This window comes from Triticum aestivum, chromosome 6B (genome assembly GCF_018294505.1).
Source record: "Triticum aestivum cultivar Chinese Spring chromosome 6B, IWGSC CS RefSeq v2.1, whole genome shotgun sequence".
In the NCBI taxonomy this organism is placed as follows: Eukaryota; Viridiplantae; Streptophyta; class Magnoliopsida; order Poales; family Poaceae; genus Triticum; species Triticum aestivum.
Window position 1 is genome coordinate 684861251 of NC_057810.1, and position 26286 is coordinate 684887536.

Here is a 26286-nt window from a genome sequence, read left to right on the forward strand (position 1 = left end):
GATTCATTTCCATTCCGGCAAATTTCAGGCGCTCGATATGTCCTATTTTAGCAAAGGTCATGCCAGATTTTTCCGTTAATTTTGGCATGACTTGTGCCAGAATTTGTAGGAAATATCAAGTGCCCCGGATTTTTGTGTTGAGTATCCTGGTAATTGTCTTCGATTGATTTTCAATTAATGTTTGAACTATGAATATAGGAAATGTCTGACAACGAAAAGGATTTTGATACTTGCAAATATTGCGAAGACGAGCGTGGCCTGTGCGATAGAATCTTCCTAGATGATGATAGGCGCTTCAGCATCAAGCTGGACGAGAACTTCGAAGTGGATATAGTAAGTCACAACGAAAAGTCTTTTTTCGTAATTAAGCATGACATCTGCTTCATTTGCTTGAACTTATAATTTTTTTTACTATTCTACTAGCGTATCTCCTGCCATGCAAGAGTTTTTGTCTTGGATAAGATAGGTTTCAGTCCTATGAAAACTACTATGGAGGTAAAGAGAGTTTACTTGAAGACCGAGCATGGTTGTATTTTCCACGCAAAATTATACAACGTAGACAGCTACACCTATTTTGGATGCAAAACTTGGTAAGCACTATGCGAGACTTATGCATTTGAGCCTGATATGGTTATCACCTTTGATATTCATCCGAAAGATGATATTGACGGTAATATCGACATTTGGGTCGATGTGCAGACGCCTCCAGTTATACCATTATGTGAGTTTCTCAACCATATTTATGTCTTTGATATTGTTTATTCAAAAATAGTTGACAACAAATTTCTATTGACAGCTTATTTCCATTCAAACAAACATGTCCAGCGCTTGGTAGACAGGACCTACTACTGTCCCGGGTGAGGGAGTCCTGGATTAGGGGGTGTCCGGATGGCCGGACTAAGACCTTTGTCCGGACTCCTGGACTATGAAGATACAAGATTGAAGACTCCGTCCCGTGTCCGGATGGGACTTTCCTTGGCATGGAAGGCAAGCTTGGCGATACGATATGAAGATCTCCTCCCATTGTAACCGACTCTGTGTAACCCTAGCCCTCTCCAGTGTCTATATAAACCGGAGACTTTTAGTCCATAGGACGAACAACAATCATACCATAGGATAGCTTCTAGGGTTTAGCCTCTCCGATCTCGTGGTAGATCTACTCTTGTACTACCCATATCATCAATATTAATCAAGCAGGAGTAGGGTTTTACCTCCATCGAGAGGGCCCGAACCTGGGTAAAAACATTGTGTCCCTTGTCTCCTGTTACCATCCGCCTAGACGCATAGTTCGGGACCCCCTACCCGAGATCCGCCGGTTTTGACACCGACACCGGGGCTGAACTAAACTGCGAGGAGATAAGTCATTATGTTTCATGGCTTGAGGATCTTCATACTGTGAAGACAAATTATTTTTCTGGACTTAAAAATCTTAGTACTCAAAACGTGCGACCAATAGTGTTCGTACTGAACTACGGTCACATCTATTTAGGAAAGATGGTAAGATTTTTACTATTTGTCCTCACTACATCTTTTGCATACATTATTTTTAAGCTAAACTTCATTGCTAAGTATGTTACTATATGATGTTCTTTAACAGGGACTCCCGATGAATGTTGTGCCTCATTGGATCGAGACTAAAGGTCGCATGAGAATTTCTAGCTTATGGCCAAGATATCCTACAATGCACTTTAGTGCATTCAGGATTTCTAATAGCGAGGAATGCTTAATAGTGAAAGACTGGAGCAAAATTGTGAACGATCATAGAGAAGTACTAGGGGGCAGCAATCAAAAGCGCAACCCATGGTTAGGAGACAGATTCATCTGCATGCTCCAACATGATGAAGCAGGAGTGCTACACATGTTTTGTGTCATTTTACCTGAGAGAGAGCAGCGGGAGTTATTAGCTAGCTAGAAATGAGTTTGAAGATGATGATGTGCTACACTATGACTATGATGATTAAATAGCTAGTGTTGGTGGTAATGACTATGATGATTATTATTAGCTAGTGTTGGTGGTGATTAGATAGCTACCGCAACTAGTGTTGGTGGTGATCAGCTAGCTAGAATGAGTTTGAAGACGATGATGTGCTACACTATGACTATGATGATTAAATAACTACTGTTGGTGGTAATGACTATGATGATTAAATAGCTTGTGCTGCGGATTAGATTCAAGTGGAGGCAACATGTGGTGCACATCGAAAGTACTACTAGTCCAAACTAGATCACGTTTGGATTAGTAGTATACTTTTGACATGCACCACATATTGCCTCCACTTGAATCTAATCCACATTCATTTGACACACTGTTATGGACATAATGATATAAACCTCATAATTGGTATTGTACCAAAATTTGTATAACGGCATATAAATACACTCAAAATGAAAAAAAATAAAAAAGAATACTAGTAGCGATGGATAGTAAACACGCTGCTACTAGCTAGATTAGTAGCAGCGCGGGAGAGAACAAACGATGCGGCTATGTGTCTTAGCAGTAGGGCGTGTTGCACGTGCTACTGCTAAGTAATAGATGTAATGCATTATTAGTGGCGCGGTGACCCGCGCTACTAGTGGGTACTAAAACCGCGCTACTACTAGGGTTTTCGTTAGTAGTGAAGTCCCATGTTTGGTGTCATATGTGAGTTTGAGCATCACCGAACACATGTCGATCTCCATGGAGCCTGTCTGATATCCTCTATCTTAGCATCGATATGGTATTACCGAGTCACCCAAAATCTGAAAATTCATTGTATTATTTGAAAAACACCTAAACCACCAAGACGACTATGGAATTCAGATTTCCTTTCTCTCGAAGCGTCTACCTTGACTATTTATTGCATTAAATTTATCATACCCAAGGGTACTCGCAAGAGCTTCTACTCGTGTACCACTAATCTGTGTCTCGATTATGCATAACATGGTAGGGTCAAACTTCCTCGTGAAATCGCGAAGCAATCATATGGTTGCGGGTTTGCCCGCACAACGACTATTGTAGCAAGAAACATTCACTTGGCCCAGCGGTGCCCCTCCCGGGAGCCCGCCAAATCCAATCTTATTGTGGTCTTGTTGATATGCTTGCCATCTATGTGGGTTCTCGACCTCTTTGGACCCCCCCTTGGTCAGAGGACTAATAAGGGAAACCCCAAGGAAACAAAATGGCAAGCTGGTTCCCATTGGGATCAACAGGAGGCTAGGGCCCCACATTTAAATTACCTTTTGGCCGCACTGTTTTTAGTCATGTTGTTGGGAAACATAGCGTGCAATTTCAAAAAAATTCCTACGCTCACGCAATATCTATGTAGGAGATGCATAACAATGAGAGGGGGAGAGTGTGTCCACGTACCCTCGTAGACCGAAAGCGGAAGCTAACTTAATGCGATTAATGTAGTCGAACGTCTTCTCAAATCAACCGATCAAGTACCGGACGTACGACACCTCCGACTTCTGCACACATTCAGCTCGATGATGTCCCTCGAACTATTGATCAAGTAGAGGCACGAAGGAGTCGACGAGTTCCATCAGCACGCCGACGTGATGACGGTGTTGGTGAAGTGATATGCGCATGGCTTCGCCTAAGCACTACGACAATATGATCGGAGGAGTAAACGGTGGAGGGGGGCACCGCACACGGCTAAAACAATTGATGTACTTTTGGGTGCCCCCGCCCCCGTATATAAAGGAGGTGCGGAGTAGGCCGGCCACCAAGGGGCACGCCATGGAGGGGGGGAGTCCTACTAGGACTCCAATCCGAGTAGGATTCGGCTCTCCCTCTATTTTTCCTTTTTACGGAGAGGGGTGTCGGTGTCAAAACCGGCGGATCTCGGGTAGGGGGTCCCGGACTATGAGTCTAAGGCTAATGGTAATAGGAGGCGGGGGACAAAATGTTTACCTAGGTTCGGGCCCCCTCTATGGAGGTAATACCCTACTTCCTGCTTGATTGATCTTGATGAATATGAGTATTACAAGAGTTGATCTACCACGAGATCGTAATGGCTAAACCCTAGAAGTCTAGCCTATGAGGTTATGATGATTGTGGCTCTAACCCTAGAAGTCTAAACCCTCCAGTTTATATAGACACCGGGGGGGACCAGGGTTGTACAAAGTCAGTTACAGAGAAAGGAATCTATATATCTGAATCGCCAAGCTTGCCTTCCACGCAAACGGGAGTCCCATTCGGACACGGGACGAAGTCTTCTATCTTGTATCTTCAGAGCCCAATAGTCCATCCAAAGTATATAGTCCTACTGTCCAAGGACACCTTAGTCCAGGACTCCCTCATTAGCCGCTGAACCATGCTTCAATGACGACGAGTCCGGCGTGCAGATTGACTTCGGCATTGCAAGGCGAGTTCCTTCTCCGAATACTCGAAAGTAAATTCCGAACACAAGAATCATGTCTGGCTCTACAAAACAAATTCCACACACTCCCGCATAGAATATAATATTTCACGAGTCCAATCCGCTGACAATCTTGGTTACACGACATTGCGTCATCACCCAGCCATTTATTCTGAATTGTTCCTAACCTGCCACTCCACGTCCCGAGAGGTGGTTTTTATTGGCACGTCTTATCAAAACAGAGATCGTGTCCTCTTATCACGGGATTTTCATCAACACAGGTGTGGGTAACCCAACCGTTCTGTTGGCGTGTTTCCATGGGAATAGGCATGTTTTAAGGCCACGGAGGGGATGCTTGATATTCGTCGCCTTTATAAAGGGGTTAAGGCCTATCCTTTTTTCCTTCCACGCTAGTTCTTTCCTTCACCCCCACCTCAAGTTCCAACACCCAAGGGTCAATCCAGTTGCTTCGAGCTTCCAGCCATGTCCGGACCCGGCCTTCAGGGCCGGTGGATGACCTCTTCTGTCATAGAGGAAGACATCTCGAGGCTCAGGGAGGCAAGATACTTGACTGCGGAAATCTACCACAGGCTTCCTGCTCAAGGGAAGGTTATTCCTACTCCTAGATCCAATGAGAGGGTCGTGTTTATCTCCCACTTCCTTCGAGGGCTTGGGTTTGCTCTCCACCCCTTTGTTCGAGGGGTCATGTTTTATTACGGGCTAGATTTCCACGATCTAGCCCCGGACTCCTTCCTCCACTTCTTGGCGTAGATCACCACATGCGAGGCCTTCCTCCATATTTCTCCACACTTTGGCTTATGGCTTAAGACCCGTGAAACCGAAGGTAATCGATGGGAAACAGGTGGAGTGCGGAGGCGCTTCAATAAGCAAGCTTATCAACACCACTTGTCCAAAGGGCTCCTTCGCAGAATCTTCTGATTTATGGCAACGGGTGTGGTTTTACATCACCAAACCCCGCGGTACAAAGCGGGTAGCTGCTCCTGCGTTTTGGTCCGGCACTCTGACACAGCTCGCATCGTTGATTAACATGGGGCTGGACTGGGTATCTACAGCTGAAGTGCGGACACTGCAAAGCCGCATCCGGAGCCTCATTGAGAAGGACACCGGCCTCATCGATGTAATCCAAGTAATGCTAGTCCGCCGGATCCTACCCTGTCAGCGACGCCCTCTTCGCATGTGGGAATTTAATCCGGAAGGTCCACGGACTCTTCAGCACCTCTCTGGCATGATTCTCAGAGAGATGTGGAAATTGTTTTTCGGCGCAGGAAAATAGTGGCCGGATACTACAGAAGACATCGGTCTTGACTGCATCCATCCGGATACTCTGGTAAGTACTCGACCCCCGAACATGATTTAGTCAAATTATCCATGACAATGCACTAATAAAACTCTATCCGGCCAAGGCTGGCTAAAGAAGGCGGAGAGAATCAGGTGTTCGGCTCCACTTCCCGAAGATACTGCCGATCCGTTATTAACAAGGATGCTGGCTCCGGCGCCGCATCAAGTGCTGGTGGGGGAAGATAAAGAGGAGGACGAAGAGGCCCAAGGCAGCTTCCACTCTGGAGGCTCACCAGGCAATTCATCTGGGGAGATTAGAACTCCCGCTTCCAAAGGTGGAAGGGAAGGGTGAACTAACATCCCTTCTCCCCATGGGAAGAAAAGGGCCGCTTCCAAAGACTCGGAAAGAGAAGCTTGTAAGCGGGGGAAGGTATCCCAGTCAGGGGGTGATATTGACACGCAGTCACCCTGCAAAGATAGGCCCTCAGCCGCATTGTAAGTGAATCCGGGTGTTTTAAACATGTCCCATTCTTTCCTGGCTATAAGGGTATTATTTTAAACTCATGTTTGTAGTCCAGCACGCAACCCTCCTCAACAGTCCTCCTCTTCGGGGGATATACTTCCGGAGATGACGGAGAGCGAGACGCCTCCACAGATCTCTCTGCCTGATGAGGTAGACGACACCAAGGTGTCATCCTGGAGGATCCTTCCCGATTTGCAAGCGGCGCAAGGGACAGTGAGGACCGGGGCCAAAGGTAATACCTCGGCCACCCATGGTCTGGGATGTGCGGCCCCTACAGGGAACAACAAAAGGCCTGGACTATCAGATGTCCAAGGGACGCCGGATGCATTGATGGGCATTTTGCAACATGCCTCTGTTTCATAGGAACATCGTACCTTGATGGGTATGGTGTTAGAAAGAGTTCGGTCCGCAAAAGGCGGATTGAATGAAGCCTTTTGTAGCCTACTAAGAGTCTTTGAGGTACGTAGTGTAATTTCAATTATATTGTAAGTGCGAAATGCACCTGTGTATAGATAGTAGCCCCTGAGACTCTAGTTGACATCCAAAGGAATGCGATTAGAGGATCAAAAATATATGCCCAGGAAATGATATGACTAATTGAAACACAGGTTGTTACGTCTGTGGGGACTGCCCAAGCTATCGAGGTAGCACATTTGAACCAGAAAGTTAATGTGGCGGATGATGATATCAGCTTATGAACAGGCGGCTCGACGAGGCGCAAGGTATGTCTCTGGGGCACTCACTACATGCTAGTATTGTGAAATGAGCGCGATACTGAAAATTTGTATATGCATAACTGCAGGTAGTGCCACCGCAGTGGAGACCCTTCGGGTAGAACTTCCACGGGCCAAGGAGCAAGCGAGGATGAGTAATGAGGCTACTGAAAAGGCAGCCGCCAAATTGAAAGTAGAGCGGACCGCTCGGTGTCAGGGCGAGGAGAGGATATCTACCATGGCACTTGAGTTGAAGAATGCCACTAGCCGATGCCAAGATCTTGAGAGAGATAACAAAGCCAAAGCGGCCGATCTGGACAAGGCCTTACAAGAGGCGAAAGAAGCCCGGTCTGAGTCTAGAGAAGCTCGGGAGGAGATCAGACAAGCTGGGGAGATCGCGGCTGGTAACCCTTTTTATTGCAAACTAAGTTTGACAGTCCGAAGTATGTGCCGCTGAATCAATGGTGGAGTTCTCCGGACCCCTTTATGGACCTGTCGAAGAGTGTTGCCGATGCGAATCAGTTTTTCCACGCGCAAGAAGGACATGCGACGGAAAAGCTGTTTTGGTCGCAATTTGATACGCTGAAGCGTCCATTGTTGAACGAACTGAAGGCCCAATGGGCCGAGCTCCACCGGATGTCCAACACTGCCATGAAGGACGCCATAGCCCGACTGTGGCCAACTGAACCCATTCCGGATAGTTATTTCGGTTTGGTGCGGCAACTTGTTAATGCGGTGCCGCTTATCAACGCTATGAAGGGGTCAACGTGAATAGAAGGTGCACGAATGGCCCTTGCCCGTGTCAAGATATACTGGGCGAAGATGACGGCCATCGATATTGCAACGTAGAGTCCACCTGAAGGCAAGGACCTTAACATGCCAGAACATTACTTTGAAGATGTACTAGAGGGTGCCCGCTTAATAAAGGGTCAGTGCTCGAAAAATATTATGTTCGAGTAAAGTGTATCAAAATTGTAATAACAATATTATGATATATTTAAGGCTATGTTTTTATACCTTTTGGCTGAAAAGTCTTAGTACCTCCTATGCGGCCATCTTTTTTATATACATACAATCTGAAAGTTTGCAGTCATCGGCTTCAGCCCCCTCGCTATAACCCGGGGGTGTTTGAAAAAGCACTTGATCACACTTGACCCAATGTCTTGGTCCGTTAAGGAGGTGTTAGTGCGGCAAACTAGGCAATCGGACTATAGAGCTTTAACACTTTCACTTAGCCAGAGGAGTTTGACGGTGGGGCTATCATATAGTATGTCCGCGGTTATCCGAATACGGTGCATGTACCAACGTGACCAGAAGGATGGTCCTTTGTTTAACACGGAGGGAATCGCGAAGATTCCGATGATTTATCGAGTGGTTGACCAGCTCTCGCCGAATCATGATAGTCAGTTTTTGGCTTTCTCTACTGAGGTGCTCATCCGGGCTAGCCGGGACACAATCGCAGTAGTTCTCCCTTTACTACCCTAGCCGATATAGCGGAACATAAGGTAGTAAGCACAGGAGCCGGGCCACCTAACTATTGACCAAAGACATGATTCGGAGCTGATGCATATAAGGCCAAACTCGCGACACCGAACACTTCCTATAGGTGTTCGGACTTTACAATATACACCGGGCTGAATACAGCCCCTGGTGATAAACCCATGGTATCAAGGCACGTGTGGCAATCCAACTTGGGAAACAGCGCATGTGGTGAGAGCATAAATCTCAAAACACAATACGACCTGGCTGCTTCTATAACATCCACTTTGGGATGGCGAGTCGTATGTTTACAGGTAATGCCGGTATCTCTCTTGGACATTTTACATGCCAGGAAAGTATAAAACAACAAGAGATAAAAAAGGGCTTACACAGGGTCTTAATCTAAAAAAGAAGCGATAATGCAGGGCCCTGCTTCACGTCTGCGCCTTTGTCTCCGTTGTGAAGTGTCCTTGAAGGGTATAGTATGATGGCCATCTATAAAGAAAAAGGAAAAAGGAAAAAAAAGGAAGACCAGGTAAAAGAATATGTTGTGGCCGTGAGGAAAGCTGGTTCGTTTTAATGAACCGTGAAGGATAACTTCCAGGGTCCGAATTGGGTCAAGCCAGATTATGGACCTTTTGCGTGCAGAGTGCCCCCGAAGCCGCCCAAGGAATTTTGAGTACTCCTTATGGGGCGGTCAATGGGGGCGTAACTGCTAATCGAGCTCAGGTTTATCTGAGCTGCCGCACTGAAGTGTGCTCCGGACATGTTTAGATGTGTCTGCGGTCTTAATGACCGATGAGTTGTTCGACTTAAATAGGCCATTTTGTGCTTCGACTTCTAGAGCCGCCGTGTATTCCTCTGTGCGAAGAGAGCGCTCCATATTTCCACTGGACGTAATGAGGCCACAGGGTCCAGGCATTTTGAGTTTTAGACAAGCATAATGCGGGACTGATTAAAATGGGCGAAGGCCGTTCTTCCGAGTAGTGCATGATAGCCGCTTCGGAACGGAGCAATGTTGAAGATTAGTTCTTCGCTTCGAAATTTGTTCGGAGAGCCGAACATGACATCCAATGTTAGAGAGCCCGTGCAGCGGGCTTCCACGCCCGGTATAACTCCTTTAAAGGTAGGGCTGCTTGGCTTGATTCTTGACGGGTCCATCTCCATCTTGCAGACAGTGTCCTGATATATCAGATTGAGACTATTGCCGCCGTCCATGAGGACTCGAGTGAGGTGGTATCCGTCGATTATTGGGTCAAGCACTAGGGTAGCCGAACCTCCGTGACGGATACTAGTCGGGTGATCCCTGCGATCAAAGGTGATCGGACAGGCCGACAGATAACCCACAAGTGTAGGGGATCTATCATAGTCCTTTCGATAAGTACGAGTGTCGAACCCAACGAGGAGCGGAAGGAAATGACAAGCGGTTTTCAGTAAGGTATTCTCTGCAAGCACTGAAATTGTAGATAACAGATAGTTTTGTGATAAGATAATTTGTACGGGTAACAAGCAATGAAAGTAAATAATGTGCAGCAAGGTGGCCCAATCCTTTTTGTAGCAAAGGAAAAGCCTGGACAAGTTCTTATAATGAGAAAAGCGCTCCTGAGGACACATGGGAATTATCGTCAAGCTAGTTTTCATCAGCTCATATGATTCGCGTTCGTTACTTTGATAATTTGATATGTGGGTGGACCGGTGCTTGGGTACTGCCCTTTCTTGGACAAGCGTCCCACTCATGATTAACCCTATTGCAAGAATCTGCAACTACAAAAGAAATATGAAGGTAAACCTAACCATAGCATGAAACATATGGATCCAAATCAGCCCCTTACGAAGCAACACATAAACTAGGGTTTAAGCTCCTGTCACTCTAGCAACCCATCATCTAATTATTACTTCCCAATGCCTTCCTCTAGGCCCAAATAATGGTGAAGTGTCATGTAGTCGATGTTCACATAACACCACTAGAGGAGAGACAACATACATCTCATCAAAATATCGAACGAATACCAAATTCACATGACTACTAATAGCAAGACTTCTCCCATGTCCTCAGGAACTAACGTAACCACTCACAAATCATATTCATCTTCATAATCAGAGGGGTATTAATATGCATTAAGGATCTGAACATATGATCTTCCACCAAATAAACCAACTAGCATCAACTACAAGGAGTAATCAACACTACCAAGAACCCACAGGTACCAATCTGAGGTTTTGGTACAAAGATTCGATACAAGAGATGAACTAGGGTTTGAGAGGAGATGGTGTTGTTGAAGATGTTGTTGGAGATTGACCCGCTCCCGATGAGAGGATCGTTGGTGATAACAATGGTGATGATTTCCCCCTCCCAGAGGGAAGTTTTCCCGGCAGAACAGCTCAGCCGGAGCCCAAGATTGGTTTCGCCAAGGTTCCGCCTCGTGGTGGCGGAGTTTTGTCCTGTAAGCTTGCTTATGATTTTTTTCCAGGGTAAAAGACTTCATATAGTAGAAGATGAGCACCGGAGGGATGCCAGGTGGCCCACGAGGCAGGGGGCGCGCCCAGGGGGTAGGGCACGCCCCCACCCTCGTGGATGGTGGGTGGCCCCCCTCAGGTATTTCTTCCGCTCAATATTTTTTATTAATTCGCAAAATGACTTTCGTGGAGTTTCAGGACTTTTGGAGCTGTGCAGAACAGGTCTCCAATATTTGCTCTTTTTCTAGCCTAGAATCCCAGCTGCCGCCATTCTCCCTCTTTATGTAAACCTTGTAAAATAAGAGAGAATAGGCATAAGTATTGTGACATAACGTGTAATAACAGTCCATAATGTAATAAATATCGATATTAAAGCATGATGCAAAATGGACGTACCAACTCCCCCAAGCTTAGACCTCGCTTGTCCTCAAGTGGAAGCCGATATCAAAAAATATGTCCACATGTTTAGAGATAGAGGTGTCAATAAAATAAAATACGGACATGAGGGCACCATGATCATTCTTATAACAACACACACACACACACACACACACACACACACACACACACACACACACACACACACACACACACACACACACACACACACACACACACACACACACACACACATATATATATATATATATATATATATATATATATATATAGGACAGGACTTCTGTTACCGGTAACAAAATATTATTCTGTTACCCTCACGCCCTATAGAGGTCTGTTCAAAGCCCACCACAACCTCTTGCATCTGGTCAACCCGCACGACCTTGTCTCCTTCCCGAGCGCCCACCACTTCCACCCTCCCGTGCGCCGCAAGCCGCCACTTCCCTCCCCCGCGCAGCCGGACGCCGCCTCCCTCCGCGCCGCCGGACGCCGCCTCCCTCCCCCGCGCCGCCGGACGACGCCTCCCTCCCCCGCCCCACCGGACGCCGGCAACACCACGACCACCCTCCCCGACGCACCGTCGCCACACCCCTCTCCCCAGAGAGCCGCCGCTACACGCCCCTCCCCCAGCGTGCCTCCACCACGAGCTCCCTCCCGAGCGCGCGCCGTCCGGCCCTCTTCCCCAGTGTCGACCGGATCACCTCCCTCCACACCAGCCACCATCGACGGAGCTCGCCCCCATCCTCCTTCTCGAGCGGAACCACGGCCACGCCTCGCTCGCATCCGCCAGCAGTCCTACTTCTCCATGACGATGAGGACAACGTGGTCGTGCGTGTTCAGTCATGCCGTGCCCGCCCTCCTTTCTGTCTCCTTCTGAGACGAGGAGCAGCAGCTGCCGGCGGCACTACCGCACCCCTTCTGTCCCTTTCTCAGATATTCTTACAGCGAAACAAAAATGATGTTCAAGTGGTCTCCTGCTCCAGGTTCGTGAGGCTTCAAAAGTTTGGTTTCGTGCAAATATGTGATTTTCTGTTGGAAAATCAATGGGCAAAAAGTTCAATTTTACTATTTCATGCAGTTCTCTAGTTGGATAGATTGATGGTTCAATTTGCCCACGCCCGTGCACCCCGAGCTAACGCCATCTTCAGCCAACTTTTCCACCAAGCATGTAAGGTGTTTCCATGGATGGTATCTTGCCTACTCTCTTGTTCAATTATTGTTCTAGTTAGCTCCTTTCCACAACATGTGTTTGTGATTATGGCAACAAGAAAGGATGTGTGGTAGAACGCCCCACAGAAGCTTGGTTAATCCTGCTATTGCAAACTTTGCTGCTTTGGTCGATATTTGCTAGCTTGAAGTAATATATGTTTTAATGGAAGTTATATTTTTGTATGTTGTATGGCTTGCTGACCTGTCCAGCTCTTATGTGAGAACTGATACTTGAGACTTAGTGAACCATACAAATATTCAACATGGATAAAGTTTAGGTACTAGATAGTGTGGTGTTAGTAGGGAGCAGGAGAAGAACACTTGGACATCGTTGTGGTTAGCATGATTTTGTTAAAATCTATTGTGTGATTGTGTCTTAAGATCATGCATACATTTTTTATTAAAGCTATTTTGTCCTTCATTGTGGTTGGCTTTGATTTTAATTTCTTATTCCGTGGCTATGCTTATTTGTTAAATGTGGTAGCTTGCTGTAAGAGCCCTAGCATGCTACCTCTATCTCTAATTTACTTTTTGTCCCCTCCTGCTGCTTGTCATCATCGATCTCAATAACTAAGAGGGGCCGAAATAAAACATGAACCTGGTCGTCCTCTTCCTGCTAATGGATCCTTAATGCTGCTACAATTCTGAACTTATTTGTTCAATCATACTAGTACTGATGAATACCGAGTTGATTGAAAAATGCAGTTGAGTCCCGAGACCCTAACTAGTTCTTCTACAGATAGTACTGATTAGACTGCTACTGATTGCTGTGTTCTTCCATGGCCATATGTGAAGTGTTCTCTATGTTGCCTGCTAGTTGTTTGTGCAAATTCCTAAGAGGGGACTTCTATGAAAATTAGGGGATCCAATGTTGAAAGGTTTGCTTCATCTGCATGTGTAAGTTCAAAGAATTATCGTAGACAAGTTCAGAAGTTTGATTTCATGAGAAAATGTGTGATTTCTATCAGTATTTTGTATGATCCGAACTTCAACAAATTTTACATTGTCTAAATTTGTGTTGCACCTGAGGCGTGAAAACTACGCCGTGAAATGACGCCGTGAAAGAAGTCATCCCGTCTACTTCTCTAGGACTAGAACTTCTTGCTATTTCCCTGCAACAAAAAAAGAAAACAATTCTGTAAATTTGCTCCTGATTTCGTTTAGTCCATTCTGATTTTAATTGCAAATCTCATTTTGTGATTGATTAAATTTTTGAGCACCATACTCCCATGATGTAGGTCTACCATATTCCATCGCTGGACTATGCCTTCTACCGGCAACCCCTGAACAAATCTCGAGTCTCATACTTGTTCCTAGATTTTGCAGGATGCAACAAAAAGCAAGATTCACAAGTTCATCTTCTGGATGCTTTTCAGTACATCTACTTCCCGTTGGTAAGTCAAATTTATTTTGTGCTTCCATCTTCCTATAGCACAAACATGTGCTTCTGGTTATTCCCGATAATGATGCTGTACACAAAATGGCTTATGGGATATCAGGATAATGTGTATACAAATGATTTTTGGTTAATATTTTGTATGACCCATTTGATTGAAAAGATTCTTGTTATTTGTGGAGTTTATACAACTCTTCTATCATCATAGATTATTCATGTTGGTAGCCCAGGTGCAAACACAAAATTAAGTTCGGGTGCATCTACGGGGAAGGTTCGCCTACAAAATAGAGTTCAATTCGGTTAAAAAAAGTAAATTTTACAGAAAAAATGTGCTTGAAAGTTCAATTACAGTCACTAAGAAAGTTCGTACACTTTATTTTCAGGAGTGCACATCTTGCGCGTGCTGCTACTAATCTCAACTTATTGTCCAGTCATACTAGTACTGATGAATATCGAGTTGATGAAAAATGTAGTATTACATGATATTGTAGTACAAGACATTGCGCATGATAGTGCTCAGGCTTGATGGTTAAATATTGTAGTCTCATAAATACATGATAATGCTCCCATGATATATTAGATAACTCATCTCAGGATGATAATTCTGCCATGATTTATATAATTTTGTAAAGAAGGTCTATATGTGCAAGTTATCTGATAAAAGAAAGAAGTAAATCCACTTGCAAATTTAGGGAAACATGTGTACCTTGAGAAAAGTTTACAAAATAAATGCTAGGAGGTTCATTTCACGTTCCTTTAAATGTCTTCAGTGCAAGTGTGGAGGGCCGGTAAGTTCTACTACCAGTCTACGCCAAGTTCAGGGGCATTGCCACTGATGGAGAGGACAATGAACCAACGACGTCGGATCATAGGTTGAAGGAGTCCGGGTCAAGGCACCATGACTGGTTGTTGTTGTATGTTGGTGTCGTGCTTGTTGATGTGTTGACTAGCAGATCAATATATATGCATGTTGTTTGCTTTTGACATGGTAAATATAAACTATTGCTACAAATTCTAGTTCCTATATCACAAAAGTTCATTGAGAAAAAACATATCAGTTCAATGGATACGTTGTATCTGTTTATCACATATACTTGCGAAAGAGTTCAAAATTTTCTTCCCTTCCTGGAAATTACATGTGATTATTCATTTCTTTTTGGGCAATACAAACAACAATAACTCATCAGGCTTGTATGGCTGAATTTCTTTGCATTCGCTCGTATAACTGGAATGCATCTTTGCTTGTATTATCTCTTGTAACACTAAGATATATATTTTTATGTTGGTATGTCTTTAGGTGCGCTCTAGCCGATCACAGCCACCACCACAAGACGTTCAACGCCACCTCCGTAGGTGGTTCATCACAAAAATAGTGATCTGGATCCCGCTGGTTCCCACCAGCAACGCCCGTTCGAGCACGTTGTCGCTCTCCTGCTGCAGCGTGGCTCGGCTACTGTACTTGGTGGAGGTTAGAGCCTTTCCTCTAGTTTCCTCTAGTTTTGAACTTCATGGATCCTTAGTGCCTGAAAACATTGAACTTGCTGGTCCTTCCTTCCTCTGTTCATAGTACATGAATTGGACTGATGAGGAAGATGCATTCTGGGTATATCAAAGCCTGCTGGAGGAGTCACGGGGTTGAGGACCTCCTGCTTAACAGTACAACTTCTTGTTTTGTGGTCGGTCGCTCAAGGAGCTGAGTGCATGCCGCAGTAAGTACATGAGTACTAATATTAGGATATGTGGGGTCCCAGTAAGTACATGAGTACTAATTAGCAAGTTTGATGAAAATCTCAGCCTGTACTGATACATTCCAAAAATGGGTTGTGTGTTTTCAGGAAAAAATAACGGATGTCGTCGGCCGTTCTTTGCCATCTACTAAAGTTCAGCTTTCGTCATCTCATCCTTGTATGTCCGTAAATGTTCAACTGCTGCTTGCTTGAGTGTTCGCAAAACAAGACTATATATATCATATTTTCTGTTTGTATGTATTTGGTTGAACTATTTAAATTTTTGAGTGAAGTTCAAACTTCTCGATGTGTGAAGGTTGAATTAGGTTCAGTTTTGTATGTAAGAGGTTCAGCCAATTTTTTCTGCTACTGAAACCAATCATTTGACAGGGAGTTCAAACTTGCTGTACAGGAAAGTGCACATCCTATTCCCCACTCTTTTTCTAGTTTTGATCGCACAAACATTTAAAATAAAATGTTCCATCGAGAAGTTCACACACTACCGTTTCAAACGCTCAGGCGTCCTTTTCCTTAAAGTTCATTTTTTTCAAAAAAGGTAGCAAATTACTATATATACTACTTCAAAAAGAATATCCTTGCTCAACTTCTGAACTTCTGATCTAGATATCTTTCTACAAGAATGATTCAATGCTACTACCTCTTTGGAAAGAGTATCTAAGTATATGGTTTCACTTGTTTCCTGTGTTAGCCAACTAGAACTTATTTTGCTTCTCAGTTCTTTGTGCATATCCTTACTTGAAAATTGGCTCCACCCTTCTCCCGTTGAACCTCTCATGAACCTCGTGCACGTACAGCAGCAGCACTAGCCCCCGTTCATGTCATGGACAAGATCAGTTCAACTTGTGCACTTTGCCTGTTTTGTGGGAATGTCTGAGCAGAAAGAGAAACAATATATTTTTGCCAATTTCTTCTCTCTCTCTCTCTCTCTCTGCAGTTATAGCTAGCAACAGGCCCATTTGCGTGGTATGCAAACAGGAGGTAAACCATAGAGACTGCCACTAGTTATTACAGTGATTTTGGCCACTAAATTCCCTCTTTTTCTTTTTTTTCCTAGTCATTCTTGTACTGCCTGCCATGAAAAAACCTGATGATAGAATCCAAATATTTTTGTATTGTATCGTCAGTTCACAGAGAAGAAATTCTTTTTTCTTCAGTGTGTATACTATCGTTAGTTCCGTGTGTATTTTTGTTCTTTTCTTCAGTTCACAAAGAATAAATATTGTCAGTTCATGAATAGAGAATTTCTGTAATAAACTTAATATTTGCTTGGTGTGTATTCATGAAAAAATACCAAGTTGGTGCGTGTGCAAAAATATCATCAGTTCATGTTTCGAAATTCTGTAAGTTTACATATATCACCTAAAATAAGTAATGTTTTGTAGCGAGTTTCTTCAATGTCTATTCTAATTCAAGTGCCTTGTTCTTCCTAAAGCACAAGGTGCTTGTGTTAATGCGTATGGGAGAATGGCACGTACAGGGACTGTGTACTAGTGTTGAAAACAGGATAAAGTCCTAAGATAATGATGTTCTCCCCTGCTTCCACCTCCATTCGCCGCCTCAGAAGACCGCGCACTACCGCCCTCCCTTATCCCCTGCAGCTCGCCGTGTGCAAGTTCTTCAGTCCAAGTTCTCCATCGAGCTCTCTCTTATTTCATTTTCCTTAACACTCGGTAAGGAAACTGATTGTTCAACTTGAATTATGTTTTGGACTGATTTTTCAAGTTCTTTCGTATAGAAGGTTCAGAAAGTTTTGTTCCTGAAAATGCACTTATTTGGAGTATGCCAATATATATGTATTTCTGAATTTCGCTCTTGAGTAACAGTTCAACATGTATTATGCCATCAATTCATAATGGAAAGGCGGCAAACAGTTCAATACTTGTTTGTTAAACATGTAACAGTATAGAGAAACTTTCGTAGTGGTTCGATGGAATAAATCGCATTAGTTCTGACTTGAATCCGTTCTTGCCTATAATGCAATGAAAAATCAATTTTTTTTGCCTTCGTTAAGTCTTGAGAAGCATGTATCTCATTTATAATACGCTTTGGCATTTGGTCGATTATATTTATTGCATCCTTCATCACTGATCTTGAGGAGGAGATTCATTTGTGCATTTCTAAATTCGTTGAGTAAGTCTGTTTATTTTTAATGTTTTAGGGATTTCGGGAGAGTGGAGACTTGGAAGAGCACTTTCAGGCGTTATTGGCCATGACAATAAATGATCAAGAAGAACACTTTCAATAGTCCAGGAAGACAACAACAACAACAACAACAACAAGAAGAAGAAAAATGCAACGATGCATCATGCTAACATTGATGAAAAGCTATGATTTTGTGCTCTTGTTTGTTATTATGTCAATGAGAAACCAATACTTCTTTTATTCAGGTTTCGTGTTTTAATCGGTGAGGGATAAACAAATTTTCCTATTCAAGTGGAAGCTCCCAATATATGATGGATGTGGGAGTTATTTCTACATTCACTGTTCGGTGCTTCTCTTTATGTAATGTTTTATGTTTTCAAGTGCTCGATGAAAATTTATGTTCCTAGTAGTTCATGTATTATTGCCTGAGGAGTTCATGTGCTACTGGCCAGTAAGTAAACCTATTAATCACTCTCTCAAGTGTGACGAAAAAAATGGGTAGTAAATTGATGAAAAAATATCATCGAGTTCAAAACACGCCGAGACACGTGACACCCACCCCAATTCGGGCATAGTAAGTACCTCAGTACGAGTTAAAAATGGTGGCCCGTTCGGAATAAAAGAATGGCAGAAATTCAAATTGTAAAGTTCAAGCAAAAAAAGAAACCCCATGAAAATCCTGCATAGTAAGTACCTCAATACAAGTCGTAAAATGAGAGAAGTTCAGAACAACGTTGTCAAAAAAATGTCGAGTTAAAAAAAAGAAACAAAACAAACACATTTTATTTTTGAATAAAATATCATTCAGTTTGATGATACAAACCATACAAGTACAGGGGCGACAATACAGTAAACCGTTGAAAACTTACGAGAAAAATATTACCCAAAAAATAGAGCAAAGTCTAGTTAGTGAAAACACGCTTAGTACAAACCCATGCAAGCATCAGTACAAGTACCCTTTTTCGGAAACATTCAAAATTACTCTAGAAAAAATAGCTCAGTACAAACATACACATATATCAGTACGACTACTCTGTTTTTCAGACGAGAAAACAGCAAGATCCGTCATGCCGTATTCAAAATTACTCTTAAACGGTTGCGAACTAGAGAAAACGTTCAACATGACTAAGTTTCGCATTTTCGATAACTATAGAACGGTATATTATTTGCCATATTTCGACAAACTTTTTAAAAAATCGCGTTCAAAATCAAATTTGACCGTATTCGAATTCGTTTTTAAACTGTAAGGATCTAGAAAAACATTTCTATACGAAAAACTTGCACATTTTCCATAGCTTTCCAACGCCGTATCATTTGTGTCAATTCGACAAACCGTTTGCGAAAAATCACGAAAATATGTTTCGCCCTGAATTTCACCGTTTTTCAAATTACTTTTAAATCATATAGAATTAGAAAAAACAATACATATATGGAAGATGCGGATTTTCACCAGATTTCCAATGCCATCTTATTTTCTCAATTCCGACAAACGGTTTGAAAATTGAGTCCAAAATACGATTCACGTTTTCGGTTATGAAAAAACGGTTTTTTCAAACCTGCTCTTATACCATAATGATTTTGAAAAACGTTCAATATACTTGAAATATGGTTGTCAAGAGCTTTCCAACGATATATTACACGCCCCGTTCCGACAAAAAAATTACAAAAAGTTTTTGAACTAAAGAAGACAATCTGTTAAACACAACTGAAAGCATCAGTTCAACCGCTTCGAAAACATCAGTACAACCACCTGAAACCGTCAGTTCAAAAAGGGTAACAGAATAATATTGTGTTACGCGTAACTGAATAGCCCAGATGTGTGTGTGTGTGTGTGTGTGTGTGTGTGTATTGTCATATGATTTCTTATGCTCAAGTAACAATCTATTCACAATGTAAAGTATGAAACAGAAACTTCATTGAGAACCAACAAACTATAATCTCAGTCATTGAAGCAATTGCAATTTATCATAACATTGGAAAGAGTCAATATAAGAGCTTTTCAGCAAGTCCACATACTCAACTATCATTTAATCTTTCACAATTGCTAACACTCACGCAATACTTATGGCTATGGAGCTTTCATCGGACACAGAGAAAGATAGGGGCTTATAGTGTTGCATCCGAACCGTTTACCTCAAGGGTCATGTCAACAATAATAGTTCATGCTAACTTACCTCCAATTGGATATATATATATATATATATATATCAGGATCTTTCCAACATGAGGTACTTGCCAAAGGATAAAATATAAAAAGGAAAGGTGAAGATCACCTTGACTCTTGCATAACGTAAAAGATAGGCCCTTCTCAGAGGGAAGCAAAGGTTGTCATGTGCTTTTATGGTTGGATGCATGAAATCTTAATGCAAAAGAACGTCACTTTATATTGCCACTTGTGATATGAACCTTTAGTATGCAGTCCGTCGCTTTTATTACTTCCATATCACAAGATCGTATAAAGCTTATTTTCTCCACACTAATAAGTCATACATATTTAGAGAGCAATTTTTATTGCATGCAACATGACAACTTACTTGAAGGATCTTACTCAATCCATAGGTAGGTATGGTGTACTCTCATGGCAAAACTGGGTTTAAGGATATTTGGAAGCACAAGTAGTATCTCTACTTGGTGCAAGGAATTTGGCTAGCATGAGCAGGAAAGGCAAGCTCAACATGTTTGGATGATCCATGACAATATACTTTAACTCAGATGTGAGAAAACATAACCCATTACGTTGTCTTCATTGTCCAACATCAACTCTTTAACATGCGATACTTTAATGAGTGCTCACAATCATAAAAGATGTCCAAGATAGTGTATTTATATGTGAGAACCTCTCTTTCTTTATTACTTCCTATTAATTGCAACGATGGCCAAAGCAATGTTTGCCAACTCTCAACAACTTTTAATCATCACACTCTTTATGTGTGAAGACATTACTTTCCATAAGATCAATATGAACTCTTTTATTCTTTTTATTATTTTATCCACTCTAGATCATAGAAAAATAGCAAAGCCCTTGACTCAACACTAATCTTTATTATATATAGCTCACGGACTCGATTACATAGAGTAATCACAAAGCGAAAATCAAAACTAATTCATACCAAAACTTTATTCTATACTAGATCAAGATATTACCAAAAGGATCAAACTAAGAAAAACGGTAAAGATAGGAGTGTGGTGGTGATACGATACCGGGGCACCTCCCCCAAGCTTGGCAGTTGCCAAGGGGAGTACCCATACCCATGTGATTATGTCTCCTTTGCTGGTGAAGAAGGTGATGATGGAGTTGTTGATGATGTAGGCTTCTTCCTTAATTTGCACTTGAGAATAGAATTTTGCTCCCTTAGATCATCGATCTCCTGCTCAAGGCTTAATATCCTTCTACATAGTTCCTGTCTGTTTTCTTGCAAGAGACGAAAAGGGATAAACTCAATCTTGGGTTTGTTTGCCCTATCAGGGAGGCTTGACTTTTTAAACTCCACATGCATGTCCCCAGGTTGAGGTAACGGGACTTCATCTTCATCTGAGCTCGTCTCCTCCTTTCCCTTAGACTCATAGTCCTCTTCTTCCTCAGTGGTCTAGCCACAATGCTCCAAGTCCCCGTAGACCTTAGGGTCTGCAAGTTAATCAACCACATAGATTTCTCCCTACGAATCCTGGGACGACATATTGCTCTAATCTACGGCAAAAGCAGCTCGAAACAAAGACAGAAGATGTTTGCGTGATACGGTAGTCAAAACTTTCGGGAGATTATATAATGAATTTTTACCGACCAAAAGAAGTATCGTGCAAGAAAACGGAGTCCGGAGAGCACACGAGGTGCCCACGAGGCAGGGGGCGCGCCCAGGTAGGTAGGGCGCGCCCTCCACCCTCGTGGATGCCTCGTGTCCTTCCCGAACTACTTCTTATTTTCCTATTTTCTTAAATATTCCAAAACGGAGAAAAAATCCTATTAGAACTATTTTGGAGTCGGTTTACTTACCGTACCACATACCTATTCCTTTTCGGGATCTGAAACGTTCTGGAAAGTGTCCCTTATGTATTACTCTGGGGTTACGGTTTCAATAACATTAGTTTCAACGTTTATAGGATTACCTGAGATATAATGTTTGATTCTTTGACCGTTCACCACCTTCAGATTTGTGCCTTCGAAGTTGTTGATTTTTATGGCACCGGAATGATAGACCTCCTCGATAACGTAAGGGCCTTCCCATTTAGAGAGACGTTTTCCTGCAAAAAATCTTAAAGGAGAGTTGTACAGCAACACATAATCACTTGCATTAAACTCACACTTTTGTATCCTCTTGTCATGCTATCTTTTAACTTTTTCTTTAAAAAGTTTGGCATTCTCATAGGCCTGGGTTCTCCATTCATCAAGTCAGCTAATGTCAAATAACCTCTTCTCACCGGCAAGTTTGAAATCATAATTGAGCTCTTTAATATCCCAATATGTCTTATGTTCTAGTTCAAGAGGTAAGTGACATGCTTTTCCATAAACCATTTTATATGGAGACATACCCATAGGGTTCTTATATGCAGTTCTATAAGCCCATAATGCATCATCAAGTTTCTTGGACCAATTCTTTCTAGATCTATTAACAGTCTTTTGCAAATTCATTTAAGCTCTCTATTACTCAATTCTACTTGACCACTAGACTGTGGGTGATATGGAGATGCAATTCTATGATTAACATCATACTTAGCAAGCATTTTACACAAAGCACCATGAATAAAATGTGAACCACCATCAGTCATTAGATACCTAGGGACACCAAACCTCGGAATAATAACTTCGTTAAGCATCTTAATAGAGGTGTTATGATCAGCACTACTAGTTGGAATAGCTTCTACCCACTTAGTAACGTAATCAGCAGCAACTAGAATATGTGTATACCCATTAGAGGCAGGAAACGGTCCCATATAATCAAAGCCCCAAACATCAAATGGTTCAATAACAAGAGAATAATTCATAGGCATTTCTTGACGTCTAGTGATATTACCAGTTCTTTGACATTCATCACAAGACAAGACAAACTTATGGGCATCTTTGAAGAGAGTAGGCCAATAAAAACCGGATTGCAATACCTTATGTGCAGTTCTATCTCCAGCGTGGTGTCCTCCATATGCCTCGGAGTGACACTTGTGTAGGATCTATTCCTATTCATGCTCAGGTACACAACATCTAATAACACCATCTACTCCTTCTTTACAAATGTTTGGGTCATCCCAAAAGTAATGTCTTAAATCATAGAAATACTTTTCTTTTGCTGGTATGTGAAACTAGGTGGTATATATTTAGCAAAAATGTAATTAGCATAATCAGCATACCATGGAGCAGTATGAGAAGCATTTATGACAGCTAATTATTCATCGGGAAAGCTATCATTAATAGGTAGTGGGTCATCAAGAACATTCTCTAACCTAGACAAGTTGTCTGCAACGGGGTTCTCAGCTCCCTTTCTATCAATAATATGCAAATAAAATTCTTGTAGTAGGAGAACCCATCTAATAAGTCTAGGTTTAGCATCTTTCTTTTCCATAAGATATTTAATAGTAGCATGATCAATGTGAATAGTTACTTTAGAATCAACAATATAAGGTCTGAACTTATCACACGCAAATACAACTGCTAAGAATTCTTTTTTAGTAGTAGCATAATTTCTCTGGGCAGTGTCTAAAGTTTTACTAGCATATTGAATAATATTTAGTTTCTTATCAACCCTTTGTCCTAGAACAACACCTACAGCATAATCACTAGCATCACACATGATTTCAAAGGGTAAATTCCAATCGGGTGGCTGAAAAATAGGTGCAAAAATCAAAGCTTTCTTAAGTATTTCAAACACTTCTACACAATCATCATCAAAGACAAAAGGAATATCTTTTTGCAATAGATTAGTGAGAGGCCTAGAAATTTTAGAAAAGTCCTTAATGAACCTCCTATAAAAACCGGCATGACCAAGGAAACTTCTTATACCTTTAATGTCCTTGGGACATGGCATCTTTTCAATTGCATCAACATTAGCTTTATCAACTTCAATACCTATTTCAGAAATTTTATGCCCCAAGACAATACCTTCATTAACCATAAATTGGCACTTTTCCCAATTCAAAACAAGACTAGTATCTTTGCATCTCTGCAAAACTCGTTCAAGGTTGCTCAAGCAATCATCAAAAGAGGATCCATAAACGGAGAAATCATCCATGAATACCTCAAAAATCTTTTCATAAAAGTCAGAGAATATAACCATCATGCATCTTTGAAAGGTAGCAGGTGCATTACATAAACCAAAAGGCATACGTCTATAAGCAAAGGTACTGGAAGGGCAAGTATAAGTGGTCTGTTCTTGATCCTCCGCTCACACATGTATTTGAGAGAAACCAGAGTAACCATCTAGAAAGCAAAAATGTGTATGTTTGGATAGTCTTTCTAGCATTTGATCAATAAAAGGTAAAGGGTAATGATCTTTTTAGTGGCTTTATTTAATTTGCAGAAATCAATTACCATCCTATAACCTATAATAATTCTTTGCGGGATCAATTGATCTTTATCATTAGGAACGACAGTAATACCTCCCTTCTTAGGGACACAATGGACAGGACTTACCATTACTAGGAAAAAGTCTATACACAGAACTTTATCAGTAGCGCGTGTTAAAAAAGGGTGCTACTGCTAGACAACAGTAGCGCGCGAGAAAAAACCGCGCTGCAGATACATAGATAGCAGTAGTGCGTCCCTCCGTAAAAGCGCTACTACCAAAATTCCCACCGCTAAGCCAATCGGCTACACATAGTAGTAGCGCTCTTTTAGGAACAGCGCTGCCCCTAATTTTGTTGTAGTAGCGCGTTTATGTGCAACGCGCTACTGATAACAAAAATAAAATAAAATGAAAAACAAGTAGAAAAGTAAATGAAAATGAAAGAAATAGAAAAAGGAGAAAGGAAAAACATTAAATGTAAAGAAAAATAAATGAAAAAAGGAAAAAAAGGAGAAAGGAATAGCAGTAACGCGTTTCAGGAAACGCGCTATAGCTAACTTAGCTATAGCACATTTTCGGAAACGCGCTACCGTTACGTTTCACTTAAACAGTGGTCCCCCCCGGCCACCACTTCTTTCCCAAAACCCTTGCCCTCGCCGCCATCGCCCCAACTCGCCGTCGCCACACTTCGTCGCCATCTCCTGCCGGCGTGGACGCCCGCAACCTCACCGTCTCCCCTGGAGGCCGCCGTCATCCTCACCGCCGTCACCCGAGGCCGCCCTCAGCCTCACCGCCCCCGCCCGAGGCCGCCTTGGACCTCACTGTCGCCGCCCTCCACCTCACCGCCGCCCGAGACCGCCCAGGACCACCGTTGCTCATGCCCGAGCCCGCCCTCTCCGCCCCTGCCTCCGTCGGCGAGCACCTCGCCGCCACCGTCTCTCCCCTCTCTGTAAGTTCCCCACCCCTCCCCCACTCCTCTCTCTGCATTTTAGAGCAAAAATTAGTAGAGCAAAAGTTAGTTTATAGCAAAAAATTTAGTTTAGAGCAAAGGATGTTAAGTAGTAGATGTTAGAGCAAAAGTTAGTTTAGAGCAAAAAAAATTGTTTACAGCAAAAGTTAGTTAGGGCAGTATTGTTTAATTAGGGTAGATGCTGCTTGTATAGTATATATATATATATATAGTGATACTAGTAGATGTTAATTAAGTTAGGGCAGTAGTGGTACTAGTAGATATTAATTAGATGTTTTTCAGTTAGGGCAGTAGAGTTTTGCTAGGTTAATTAGGTTAGTAGTGCTGCTAGTAGTAGTGGTACAGTAGGTTAATTAGGTGAAGTTAAATGAATAACCTAAATGAATGAAATTAGTAGTTAACTGATTTTTTTTCCTTTCATCATTATAGACCACTAAAGTTAACTGAATTTTGTTCTGTTAGTAGTTGAATGAATTTTCTTCTACACTTTGTTTTTGAATTAGCTTGTGAAATTTGGACATGTGGTTGCTCGTGTATATTTGGACATGTGTTGCGGTGTCGAAGAGGGATATTTGAACACTATTTCCAGGGAATGAAGCTGAGTGGCCTATGTTTTGCCGGAATATTGATTCATTTCCGTTCCGGCAAATTTCAGGTTCTCGATTTGTCCACTTTTTAGCAAAGGTCGTGCCGAAATTTTCCGTGAATTTCGGCATGACTTGTGCTACAAACTAGGACATATCGAGTGCCTGGGATTTGCCCCACCAGGAAGGAGTCAACGTTCCTGCAAAACAATAGGCCTTTTTATGTCATTATTCATTTTATTAGGTCTAGAATTAATTGACTAGATTTAATCATAGGAAACATGGCTAGCAACGATGAAGGACAGGGTTCTGGTGATTGCGACGACGTTGGCGGCAGACAAATTTTTGAGCCTTGCCGACGATCAACCGATGTTGTTGCTGGGCCCACCTGTGGCATCGGGGACTGAGACCGACATGTAGACCGATGCTGAGACTCAGATCGGCATCAAGACCGGTGCTGAGACTGAGACCGGCGCTGCCTCGGGGAGCGGAGCCGTTGTAGAACCGAAAGCAAAGAGGCAACAACTTCCTAACAAACT